The sequence below is a fragment of the Sapajus apella genome, unplaced genomic scaffold (genome assembly GCF_009761245.1).
Source record: "Sapajus apella isolate SASKATOON/1434 unplaced genomic scaffold, GSC_monkey_1.0 scaffold57, whole genome shotgun sequence".
Classification (NCBI taxonomy): Eukaryota; Metazoa; Chordata; class Mammalia; order Primates; family Cebidae; genus Sapajus; species Sapajus apella.
Genome location: NW_022436997.1, coordinates 5,004,232 through 5,016,836, shown reverse-complemented (window position 1 = coordinate 5,016,836; position 12,605 = coordinate 5,004,232).

Genomic DNA, 12,605 nt, shown 5'->3' with positions numbered 1-12,605 from the left:
GAGAATATTTTGAGAGATTGGCATTTTATGCAAATTGTTTTGGAAACAATTTGTAATAAAACAGCATTGTATTAATAATATTATAAATTCAACAGGATGGGGCTTAAGGGTGGAGAAGAAAAGCTTGTAAAGAATATTCAGTCAGTCAGAGGAGATTTCCAGATCTTCTTCAAGTCACACTATAAATACGGTATACTTTTCAGTCCAAATGTACAGCAGTCTTCACACTGTATGGTGTTGGAGAAGATAATTGGACACAGTTTCAAGCTTCCCTAAAATTTATTATTTATTTTAATCCCAGGTGCCTTTGAACAACATACAGGTAAAGAAAAAGGATTTTACGTATAATTGCTCACAAAACGCCTTTGATGATTCCTTCCAAATGCAAGACACTTTGTGAAACATCTTTCAAACCCAAACCTGTCCCAGTTTCCCAAATTACTCAGAAATTATTCTTTTGTTGGTTCTTTCTTGATCATGTACACTAAACATAAAAAGATAAAGCATGCTCTGAAGCATTGCATGGTGGATAAATGTATTTCTAAGGCGCTTCAGTTACATTATTTTAACATTTGTGTAATTAAACCAAAGTGCGATTCTCCATTAACAGGTTTTCCTTTAGTCTCTTGGATGTCATATCTTCATGGACAGGAAAGTGTTTCCCCTCTTTCGGTAGCTATATTTATGCCCATTAATCCAGGAGAACTGCTGTGTGGTTTTTAATGAAGAAGTCCATCCGCAAGGCGGTGAAGCTGAGGGGAAACATCGAGGTTGCCCATCAACCCCTGTTGAGCACTGCAAAGTAATAATGCTTTCTGGGGAGAGACTGACAGCAGATAGCAAAGGTGTGAAATGAGAGATGAGATTTTCTTTGGAGCTTGTCCAGATTTTGATATCTTCTAACCTGCCTCTCCCCGCTACTAGCTTTTCCCCATCTGTAGACACCGGCCTGGCCAGCCGGCAATGTTATTCCCCAAGAGCATGCCTGATGATTAAACACCTATGGCGTATAGAGCCTCCAGAGCTTCTACCACATTTGTTTGAAATTTCCTTTCAGCCATGGCAGAAAATTAAAGTCTCAATGTTGATACTAACCAAATGATCTGCCATGATTATAGGAAGCATAATATTACATTTTGATCAGCCTGCAACCACTCCTTCAGAAACCCGTGGTTTTTATTAGAAAATTACTGCATCCAATATATAGTTCTTCACTAATTAAAGGTTTGAGGCAACTGAAAAAAATAGAGATATGACTTCTGAGAAATGGTAGAGCATGCAGTTTAGAGAGTTATTGTCCCCAATATTATCAATAACTAAAGTAGTTATTAAGCAAGGGAGGGATTTGATTGCAAAGATCTTGCACACACCTGTAATGTATTTTCTTGTTTTGGTGAAGGAGAAGTAGTGTTCAACTTTTTTGTCCCTTGAGATGAATAATGCTGTGTGAATTCTGGAATGGAAAAAAAAGGATCAGAACATTATCAGTTCCATGCAAGATCATTTTCAGGATTGAGGCTTGTAGCCTTCATTCTGTGAATAAGCTCTGGGAAATGGCTTACTGCAAATTTTCCCAAAGAATTCTGCATGGAATGCTTATCTCTCAAAACCATTAGTTAAAAAATAAAATTCTATGGGAAAATATCTTTGAGAAATGTGGGGATGTGCACAGGATTTTTGTATGCTAAATACAGAAAATTGAGAAGTTCAATGTGTTTAAGCTGCCATTTGAAACTTATTTGACCCTCAGGAGGAAAAATATATATATTATATTATATATGTATATATTATATATTATATAATGTAAATATATTTAATATTATTATTATATAATATAAATATATAATATATGCTATATATTATATATGTGTGTATTATATATTATATGATATAAATACATATTATATAAATTATTGACTAAGTAATACTTTTATAAAATCTTGCCTCAGAATCTATTAGACTTGGTACTAGAATTTGTACTTAAACTAAATATTTGTGAAAGGTAAAACCATCTGCATTCAATTATTAACACCACCATGGCAACTCTACCTTCAGGTTCTCTCCAACACGACTGCCAAGTTAATAAGAAGTAGGAAGGTGGATGTGGAGCAAGGTGTGCAGTCAATCTTTTGAATTCCAGACAGAAGGGATTAGAGCCAGGGCCTGGCTGGGTTACTGAGCAGGAGTCAAAAATGTATTCCCTTCTCTTTCCTACTCTTCAGGTCCCACACAGAAGTGTGTCTGGAAAAAGAAGAGTCAGAACCACAGACAAAGTGTTCTCTGTCAGCCTTTCTGCTTCCTTTCATCTGGCCTACCTTTCTGACAGTGCTATCTTCTTGCCCCACTTTATTTATTCAGAAAGTAAATATTAAACACCTGCTATATTCTAGACAATGTGTGTCACTTAGAATACAAAAGCAAATTAAGACAAGATCTGTTCAGTCAAGAGAGAAAGATTATTAAAATTCACAACTAAACCCTAGTCCATGCTTTCTAGGGTCCTCTCAATTTCCAGGAAATAAAATACTTTTTCAGGAACATTAATAAACAACATTTCTTGCCTCTACTTCTGTTTCTGGCCATACTAGCTATTATATTTCAGAAACTCTAATTTTTTTTTTCTTTTTGAAATTATTTATCCCTAAAAAAAGGCATTTGGAAGTGGTTTCTTTTGAGATGTGAGCATAAACCCATTGAATCAGGAGCTCACATTAAAAGGATACTAAGCATCATCTTCATAATTTCAAACAATCTAAAGGTGACTGAGTGAATTGGTCAAGATGCTGGATTTGTTTAACCCATTCGTGCATCTGTTTATTAATAAGAGACTTATGAAATCCCACTTTGTGTAAGCATGGGTCCTCTGTGGTCTCATAAAAATGACTTCACTATTACCCCTTAAAAGAAGAGGCTTACAGCTGGACACAATGACTCACACCTGTAATCCCAGGACATTGGAAGGCTAAGGCAAGTGGATCACTTGAGGTCAGGAGATCGAGACCAGCCTGGCCAACATGGTGAAAGCCTATCTCTACTAAAAACACACAAAAAATTGGCAGGTGTGGAAGCTCACACCTGTAATCCCAGCTACTCGGGAGGCTGAGATAGGAGAATCACTTGAACCTGGGAGGCGGAGGTTGTAGTGAGCCTAGATCGTGCCACTGCACTCCCACCTGGGAGACAGAACCAGACTCCATCTCAAAAACAAACAAACAACAAAAAAAAAGGCTTGCATTGGAAAACCACAGGCAGATGGGCCAAGTTTGCTTAGTCATTAACCAGCATTCTTTCCATGAAACCAAGTTTTCTTAATCTTAATAGTCAGCTCAAGTTCATCTGCATTACTAACATAATAACTCTCAAACCACTTGGAAACTTAAAGTAGACAGAATCCCCTAATAAGTAAATGCACAGGAGAAGCAGTACAAGAAAAATAAATAGACAAAGCCCCATAGATCATGTGAATTTGGAGTTTACCTTTAGTAAAAATTTGTAGACAGATTATTATTGTTCCAAATACCTTATCCCTGAAACATGCTGTGCAGGAATCATGAGTGGCCCCAAGTATAACTTGGAATTCATAAAATTAAATTTTGGTTTGAGATATAAAAAATAAACACAGATAAAGAAACAAGAAAACAAACAATTGCTCTAGTTCAGCATTCAATGTGCAGACCCAGAGTTCAGTTAAGCAGAACCACAGGAACTTAAAGGAAGAAAACAGTCCTCAGGCTGGAGAGATCCGCAGCAGCAGTGGTGAGGTGCAAGCTGGAACTTCAGAAATGAAGCCTATTTAGAGAAGAAATTGTGGCATTTGATTCAGAATAGTTGACCAGTCATAACAAAATTGCCATAATCAAAGTGATTTGCGTTCATGGACTGTAAGTAAGTCACTGTGGGATTTCTAAGGAAGGCTAAAATCTCCTCACACCCCTTGAAAATCACAGCCACTGTTTCAGAGGTAGGCAAGTAAATTCCCAGGAAATAAAAAAATCCTCTTTTTCCATTAGGACTGATGATGCTGGGAATAAAAGCAGAGTGACTTCATCGCTGGTTTTCTTGCGATCACCACTGAACTGAATGACCAGGTGTGGTCATTCAGTTCAGTGGTGATCGCAAGAAAATCGCAAGAAAATAGCAATGGGTGGAGAATAAAACTACAAGAGAATCGGTTCAACCTCTTTCTCTCTCTCTCATTCTGTCTCTCTACTTCTCTTTTATTCAGTGTCAGCACTTTATTTTCAATCCCTGAAGAAACTTTATTTCCCTTTAAGAGTGGTCTCAAAATTACTGTTAATTTTCTACAAGGAAACTGTTCTTTGAAATACATCATACACCATTTTCTTTTCTCTTTTTCCTCCCTCTCTTTGTGATGCTGGCAATGCGTTGGCTGTGAACGTGTAAGTATAGTTGCTTTTGAATGCTGCAAGGTAATGCAGAAAATGACAGCTTAAATGGAATCATTAAAGCAGATGTAGGTAATATCTGAATGCTACCAAGCCTTCTTTGCAAGGCAATTTTTTTCAGTTCTGGTGCCTTGCGCCTTTTCAGGGAAGCTGACAACCTATCATTTCTTACTTTTTTCCCCCATTTTCAGCATGAACTCAGGGGACTCGTTTCTATCTCAAGTTACAACCTGTTGATTGGTGGAAAAGGGAAGAAATGTATACTGTTCGACCCTAAATGGTTATTTCCCAGCAGTGCAGCAGTGAGCTCTGTCAGCTTATTCAAAGCCACTAAGTGTGAGAAAGTCACAACAAAATTGCTACCTGTCCATGTGCTGGGTGAACCATGAAGTACAAGTTTCAGAGTAGTGTAGGGCAGACCCAAGGCTCCACATCCTAGCTTTGAAGAGGGCCAGACATACAGCATAGGGAATACAGTAAACTTTTGCATTTTTTTAAATTTGTACCATATAATACAGATTTGATCATACTTTCCTAATCTTCTCATTAATAAGGCAATGCAGATGTTTTTATCTCCAATAAGGATCAGGAAATGGCAATTTATAAAAATATTATTTTTCAAAAATACATTAAAAATAGTTTGTTGCAATGCTAGATATTCAGAACATGGTGCTGTTTTTTCTGTTGTTGTTGTTATTTTAATCAAAGACCTACACAGCACGATGCACCAAGCATTTTCAAAGTTCCTTCCAATATCAACTCAGTTAATCCTTGTAGTAACTCCCTAAGGTCAGTATTATTATTATCCTTCACCTTATAGAGGAGGGAACTGAGGCCAGTATCATAGAGGTGGAAGCGTTGTAGAATGAGAACTCGAATCCAGCTCATCTTATCTCCAGAGTTCATGCTCTCAACATCTTCCCTATGTGCCTCCCAACATACTGGAAGTATGCTGCAAAAGAGGAATAAATCAATCCAGCTAGTGCTCTTTAATTCTGGGACTGCTTTCATTCAACAAACCTTTATTGAGCAATTATTACCAGCAAAGGACTGTGTTCAGTGTTTGAGGCATCAAAAGTAATCTGACAAATGATCCATCCTCATTATTCATGGATTCTATATTTTCAAATTTGCTTACTGCTTAATTGTATTGGTAAGCCCGAAATCAGTACTTCTGGAATTTTGCTGTCACTGTGGACATATGTGGACAAGCTTGGGGCAGCGAAGAATTTGAGTTGAGGATCCACTTCTCCCAGCTGAGTTCAAACAAAATGATGCCCTGCTATCTGTTTTAGCTTTCATACAGAAACCACCAGAGGATGAAAATGGTAGGGGATAGTGCAGTGTATAAACAGTGTGGGAAAGAAAGTTTGGGTCATGATACCGATAATTCAAAGTACTCCCTAAATCACTTTGACCACAATGACATAAATATTTCAAGCAAGAGATACACACACACACACACACACACACACACACACACACAGAGAGAGAGAGAGAGAGAGAGAGAGGGAGAGATGAGAGAGAAGAAGAAAGAGAGAGAGGGAATGTGTGTAGGTGCATGCGGAGCATGTGTGAATGCAGGTTATGTAATTGTTTTAATTCTTTAATCAATTTTTTTACATAGATCCTTCAGCATACTGCTGTTGAGTACATAAAATAAAGTATGGGCACGGGGGTGTGGTCCTGGCAGGGTAATCATAATAGAAAATGAGGTGATCTACTGATAAAACAACATTGTGCCCGAAACAGCAAATCAGAGTCACAGTGCAATTACTGTTTTCAGACCATGTACAGCAAACCTGTTCCCCAGCAGCCAACAGACAGCGCAGCATCATTATCTCCTCCGCTCACTTGGCTACCAGGTATTAGCATCATGTCTTACAACTCTGGAGACTAAACCAATTAAGGTACAATTTAAACAAGGCACTCATAAATATTGTACCAGGGTGGTATTGACACATCTAAATATTTTAAAAAATAGAATAAGGCTTCCAAAAATAGGCAATCCATCTTCGGAGAAGAGGTTCCATGGAGCAACTTCTGCATTATGAATAAATATGCATAATCAAAACAGTAACCCAGCTCAAATCTTTCTCCTGCTCATTTGATATACCTCTCCATGTCATATCTATTTTCGTATAAACAACACTATAACATCTGCATTGCTAAATAACACTACTATGTTCTAATTTCTTTAGGATGGCATGAATAAAATCTTTCTACTCCTGTTTATTAGAATTTATTGTTGACAATCCCTTGCAAAGTAGTGGAAGGTATAATTAATTCTGGTACAACCCTAAGTTGGATATAGAAACTCAACAGAGTTTACTTTTGACTTCAAATGATCCATCACTTGGTAATGTGGAGAGGAGGCAGCAGGAGGAGAGTGTGAGCCTCCATAACTTCACTCTAAACTGCTGCCATGGTACCCCACGCAGTTAATGTTATATACACACAGTGTTAGCTACATAATACAATTGTACTTTTCTTTATTCTGTGTAGATCTTTGGATCCAATGTTCCATAGGGAGAAAAAAAACAAAACAGTCATTCAAGATTTGGGCAAGGATTGTACTAAAGCAAGTGTTTAGAAATCTCCCTAACTCAGCGTGAGGCTCCTCCTACCACTTGATCTTACTATAACACGTTCAGTTCTCTGTGTTCTGGACATCTCCTAGATTCAGAAAAGGATAATTTCACAGTTATGCTAAATTAAAATTAATGCATCATTTCAGGAATTCTCTCACATAGGCTATTAATATATGCACATTTCTCATCAATAGAAGAATTGATCTAATTATGTTAAATGTACGGTTGCTGATGCACTTCAGCTCGTCATGTGGTTGCTCAGAAGGAGTAGAAAGCAAAGAGGGAATTTGTTATTATGGGCTTGATTCTGATCAGTGAAAATAATAAACTAATAATTCAGAAATAAGCCAAAACAGAAGAGAAAGTGATTGTGTCAGCCTGGAATTCATGACATGAAAGAGAAGAGCATCTGGATATGAATTATTGGGAGGGGAAATTTAATATCAGGAAAACAGAGCTATGGTACCCTGGTGAGCAGTTTTTTAAGGGAATAAGACTTAAAAGAGGTGGAAGTGTCCTTAAATTGCAATTTATTATGTCTTTGAGAATTATCTCAGTTTTAAAGGTGAGCAAGAGGTACAATCCAAAGAAAAAGGCGTCACAGTAATGATGCCTCTGATAAGGGCAGATTACAAAGATGAAAAGAGAGACACATTTCAACTCTCTAAAAACTATGCTATCAAAGCATGAAATGGGCTGTCTCAGAAAGTGTAGGAGGAAGAATATAAAAGCGGTCTATATAATTCGTAAGGTTTCTTTCACTTTGAAGATTCTGTTATTCTGAGTTATGTGGAAATAGATTTTCATTCAACAATTAAAAAATGTTTTTAGACAGTAATGTTATATAATAATAACTTACATACTGAGGTGGTGCCTCATAAAGATCATGATCTTCAGCTTATAAATGAGCGGACTGAGTCCTGCTACCCAGGGTTACACATTTGCAGGTTTTGGGGCAACAGTACAACTGGAGGCCCACATACCTTATGTCTTGATCTCTAAAATTTAAAAATCAAGTAACAAACAGTTAAATATGCCCAGCCTCCTACCTCAGATAATATATCTTCAAACAACATTTTCAAAATACGTGTTTTTTCATAAATGTGAAAGATGACTTTTTCAAAATATAAAATATGACTGAATTCAATTACTTTAAATAATACTATTGCAGGGCTGAATGTTCTATTGATGGTCCTGTGGTGTTTAAGAATACATTTATAATTTATAAGTTATATAAATATACCCTAAATATTTACTTAATAAATTCACAAATTATGCTGTTCCCATATTTTTATGTAATTTGGGTTTTATTGAGTGTATGATCTATAATTTAAAAATAAAATATAATTGTATTCAAAGTATATAAATTTCATATGTATTTTGATAAAATGTAAATAGATGTAATACAAAAAACAAAGATAAATTATTTTTATATACTTTTAGTCTATTTTCTTCAATATTAAAAAGTAAGAGACTAAATATAGATTATAATTACTGAATTAAACATTTGAAGCATTTCTATAAGCTGAATTATATAATAATTTGAAAATATAATAAGGTAATATTAAACATCTTTTGTAAAAAATTTACTGTACTAGTTTTCAAAGTTCATTTAATTGTCAGTGTAAGAATCAGTAATCAGTAGTACCCTTCATGTGTTTTACATCTAGCTAAAACCATATATACACAAATTTGAAAATAATAAAAATTGCTTGATATACAAAATTCCTCAGTCACCATGGCAATTTGTGAGTACCTCCAGAACCATGAAGTAGAATATGAAGAACAAGAAGAAATGGACCCAAACCTTATTGCAGGAATAACTTGTCCCTATGCCATTTGAGAGAAAAGATTTGAGACATTCATTAATTTATCTTTCATCTTAACTACATGCTTTCCCTGCTCAAATCCTACCCATATTCCAAAGCATTATCTGCCCGTGGCTTCAACAGTGTTCAACCAAAAAGCTCTCATGGCACTCAGACACAGGTATTTGTAGTTTGAGGATTTAGGAAAAGAGGTGTCGAAAGACATTCCCTGGGGCCTGAATGGTGTTAATCATGGAGTGGGTGTTTAGAGTTACAGGTCATAGTGCATTAGCACTAAGCCCCAGATCCCAGGAAACAAAGGCATTCGAACACTTTTAAATAAATGCATTATGTTTGTATGTGATTTATAAAGCCCTCTAAAGCACATGGCCTAAGCCAGCGGCCCCTCTTTCCTGAGCTAAGAATGATATTAGTTGGTAGAGTCAGGAGTTAATCTAAGTGAATTCTCTTTTAATAAAGTCAGCAATCTTCAGAAGTAGAGAGATCCCTGAAATAAAGATACTAAAGCAGAATTTTTATTTAAGAAATTTGTGGAATCAGTAAACTGATTTTTATTCCTTGTTAAAACAACTGAATTTATTTTATACGTATATTGTTTTTCCACCATTCCGCGTCTGACCACCCCTACTACTATGTTATATCATAGTGTTTTATATATACTTAAAACCAAGCAAAGAGTGGAGTTCCATCTTTAAAAACTAAAAAGGCATTTTGAACAACACATTTTTGGCAATGGAACCTGAACAACATTTATCAAACATGGTAGGAAAAGTTCTCACTCTGCGTTATAAAAAGAACAGCCAGATATCAACTGTTACAGAAATGAAATAAGATGGAAAATTTCAACAAGCTGTTTAAACTACTTTCTTAAAGAGACTTTCTTCACCGCCAGAGATCTTGAATAGCCTCCTGCTCAGTCATCCGGAAGGAATTCTTCACAAAATTGATTAACTTGGCTTCCATTTGGGGAAGAGAACCACTTTTTTCTATACTTGCTTGCATTTTTGCTTTAATATCTTCTACAGAACTAAGGCCTTTTGGTATGAAGGTGAATAATAATGAAAATGAGCACAAATTGTCTTTATAAATGGTGAGAGTCTGGTTCAAAGGATGAATGGCACATGTTTGAAGCAGAGTCAATGAATTATGAAGAAGAAAGTCCAATTAATGTGATTTCTCATTTGGGTTGAAATATATGATTTGTAAAGACCCTGGGATGCTGTAATTAAGAAATAGTATTAAATGTTTCCATCTCATCATCAGAGTATATATGCTTTATAACTCACATTGAAAGATAATTTGGATTAAAGTTCTGAATTAATTCAACGGTCATCTACAACTTAGCATAACAGTCAAAATGAGAACATTCACAATTTTAGTGGACCCAAGTAGAGCTTATGCAGTGAGATAGGAAATTCATTTTTCAAGTTGGATCATCTGCAGTAGATCCTACTTCACGGAGAGACTCTTCTAATCTATACTTTATACATTTACATGGAAATTCTTCTGAGATGAAAGAGGAGTTTCAGAGTGAACTTGTAGAACTTCAGGACCCTTACTTAAACAGATAAAAACATGGTTCACTGAAGATCTGCCTCATTAGAGTGGGAGAGTCAACTAAGTCATTTTAGAAAACATTCAAGAACATTTGTTCAAACAAAAAGTTTTATGATTGTCAGTACCCAGAATGCCAAACCAAATAAAATCTTCATTTTCCCGGGTTCTATGAACCAGAGAGTAAAGAGGCACTCTTATGGGGGAAGTTCATGGAATCTGGAGCCAGGTCATCTGAATTTGAATGTCAGCAGGTACTACCTGCAGCAGTATCAGGTTGCGCAAGTTACTTAACCCCTCTGATTCTCCATTTCCTCATTTTTAAAATAGAAGTGATAGTAGCGCAAGAATAGTGGCACTGCACAGAGCCAGAGATGCTACTCACATTGCATCTGTGTTAATGGTGGCTTGGAGAGGTGCAGTGCATGCCAGGAGAGACTATTCTCTCCTGCCGTGAATAGGCCCTACCGCATAGTGTTGTAGCGTGGATTACACGAGTTAATCATGTAAAGAACTTAGACTGGTGGCTGGCACCCGTGAAACACACAACAAGCTATTGTCGATCCATTTGATAAGGGAATGATGATGAGGAGGAAATAGAAAGTAGCAAGAAAAACAAAACCAATAAAGAGTCACTGCTCTAACTGGATACCTAAAGAGAAAATAATAATAATAATAAAATTTCTAATCTTTTCTAATCTGCCAAAGCTCAATTCACAATAACCATAGAAAGGAGTCTGTGCCTTGTCATGAATGATACATATTTTCCTCTCAGACTACAGAAATGTAAGACCCTTGGAAATCAAAGAGCCTCCTGCTAAAGTGAAAAATAAAATGACCAAATAGTGAATTTTTTTCAGCATAACAGCAGGAAGTGGCCCAGCTGAATTTCCAAGATGTGGGGAGGTGAATTTGACCGCTACAGCTAATGGGGAACGATTTATGACCAGTGCCCATTGCCGGCATATTATTCAACAACTGCTGACAGGCCCAACCCTTGACAGTGAAATGAGTGGGGATGATATCAGTCACTCTGTCACTGGAGTTGCAAATCTTCCAGTCAGCACTAGAGACCTAGAAGCAGGAACAGAAAATGGAGAAGCTAACAAGTTCAGCCACGGCTGGAGGCGCCCCTGATAGGAGGTCAGGAAAGTGAAATGGAGACAGCAACATTAATTGTGGCAGTGGTGAATGTACGAGTCAGTACTGGCCATGAACTATACCAGAGGATCTGAAGAGGTACACCAGGAGACAAGAAAGGGCTGGAGTGTCAGAGAAAACTGGTTTCAAATCCCTGCTCTACCACTTAATAAATGGCCTTAGGCAAGCTACTTAATATCTCTAAGTCACCATTTGCCCAATTCCTAAAATAAAAATAATAAAATCCCCCTTACAGGGCAGGGTGCAAAGATGATGGTAATGAATAGGACACATTTGGCACACAACGTCTGACAAGTTGAACGTACTCAGTGAACCTGACTTCCTATTCCAGAAGCTTCCATGGGGGATACTCACAGCCAGGGGAGCAGTGTGGAATGCAATTAAATAAATAATTAACAACTAACGTGCTAGAGATGAAAATAGGACCTCAGGAGGACACAGGAGGATGCTTCCTAACCCAGCCTGACAAAGGCAGGAAACAGCAGAGAAAAAAAGAGATCCTCAGGAAAGGCTCAAGACTAGGTGGGTGTGGACCGTCGGGTTCAAGGTAGCCAGAAGGACAGAGAGCATAAGGCACATGGCCAATGCCAAGGCCTGGAAACAGAAAGCACAGGACTGGCTGTCCTGGATCTCAGACCTGCTTCCAATTCTTGAAGCTGCAGCTCCAAAATCCACATTTTCTCTCCTTCACTTTTGTCTAGCTGTTTTTCTCTGTTGGCTAGTGACTGTTTAACGCACCGTTAAGGAGCATCACCTATCCTTCCACCACCCATAACACAGTATTACAATGACAAACGCACAAAGGTGAGCCAAGTGGGCCATGCTGGGTTGGCTTAGACTGGGATGAGGGCAGCAGACTGGGGTGACCCGCTCATTTCTGGACAGGAAAAGTCCCACGATTCCAGCTCATTGTGAGACTGCACCCTAGGGATGAACAAATAGCTGCTGCTTTCTCCATTCTCCTTCTCAAACAGGAAAATATATATATATATATATATATATATATATGGGCCATGCTGGGTTGGCTTGAACTGGAATCATGGGACCAGACCTGTCCAGAAATG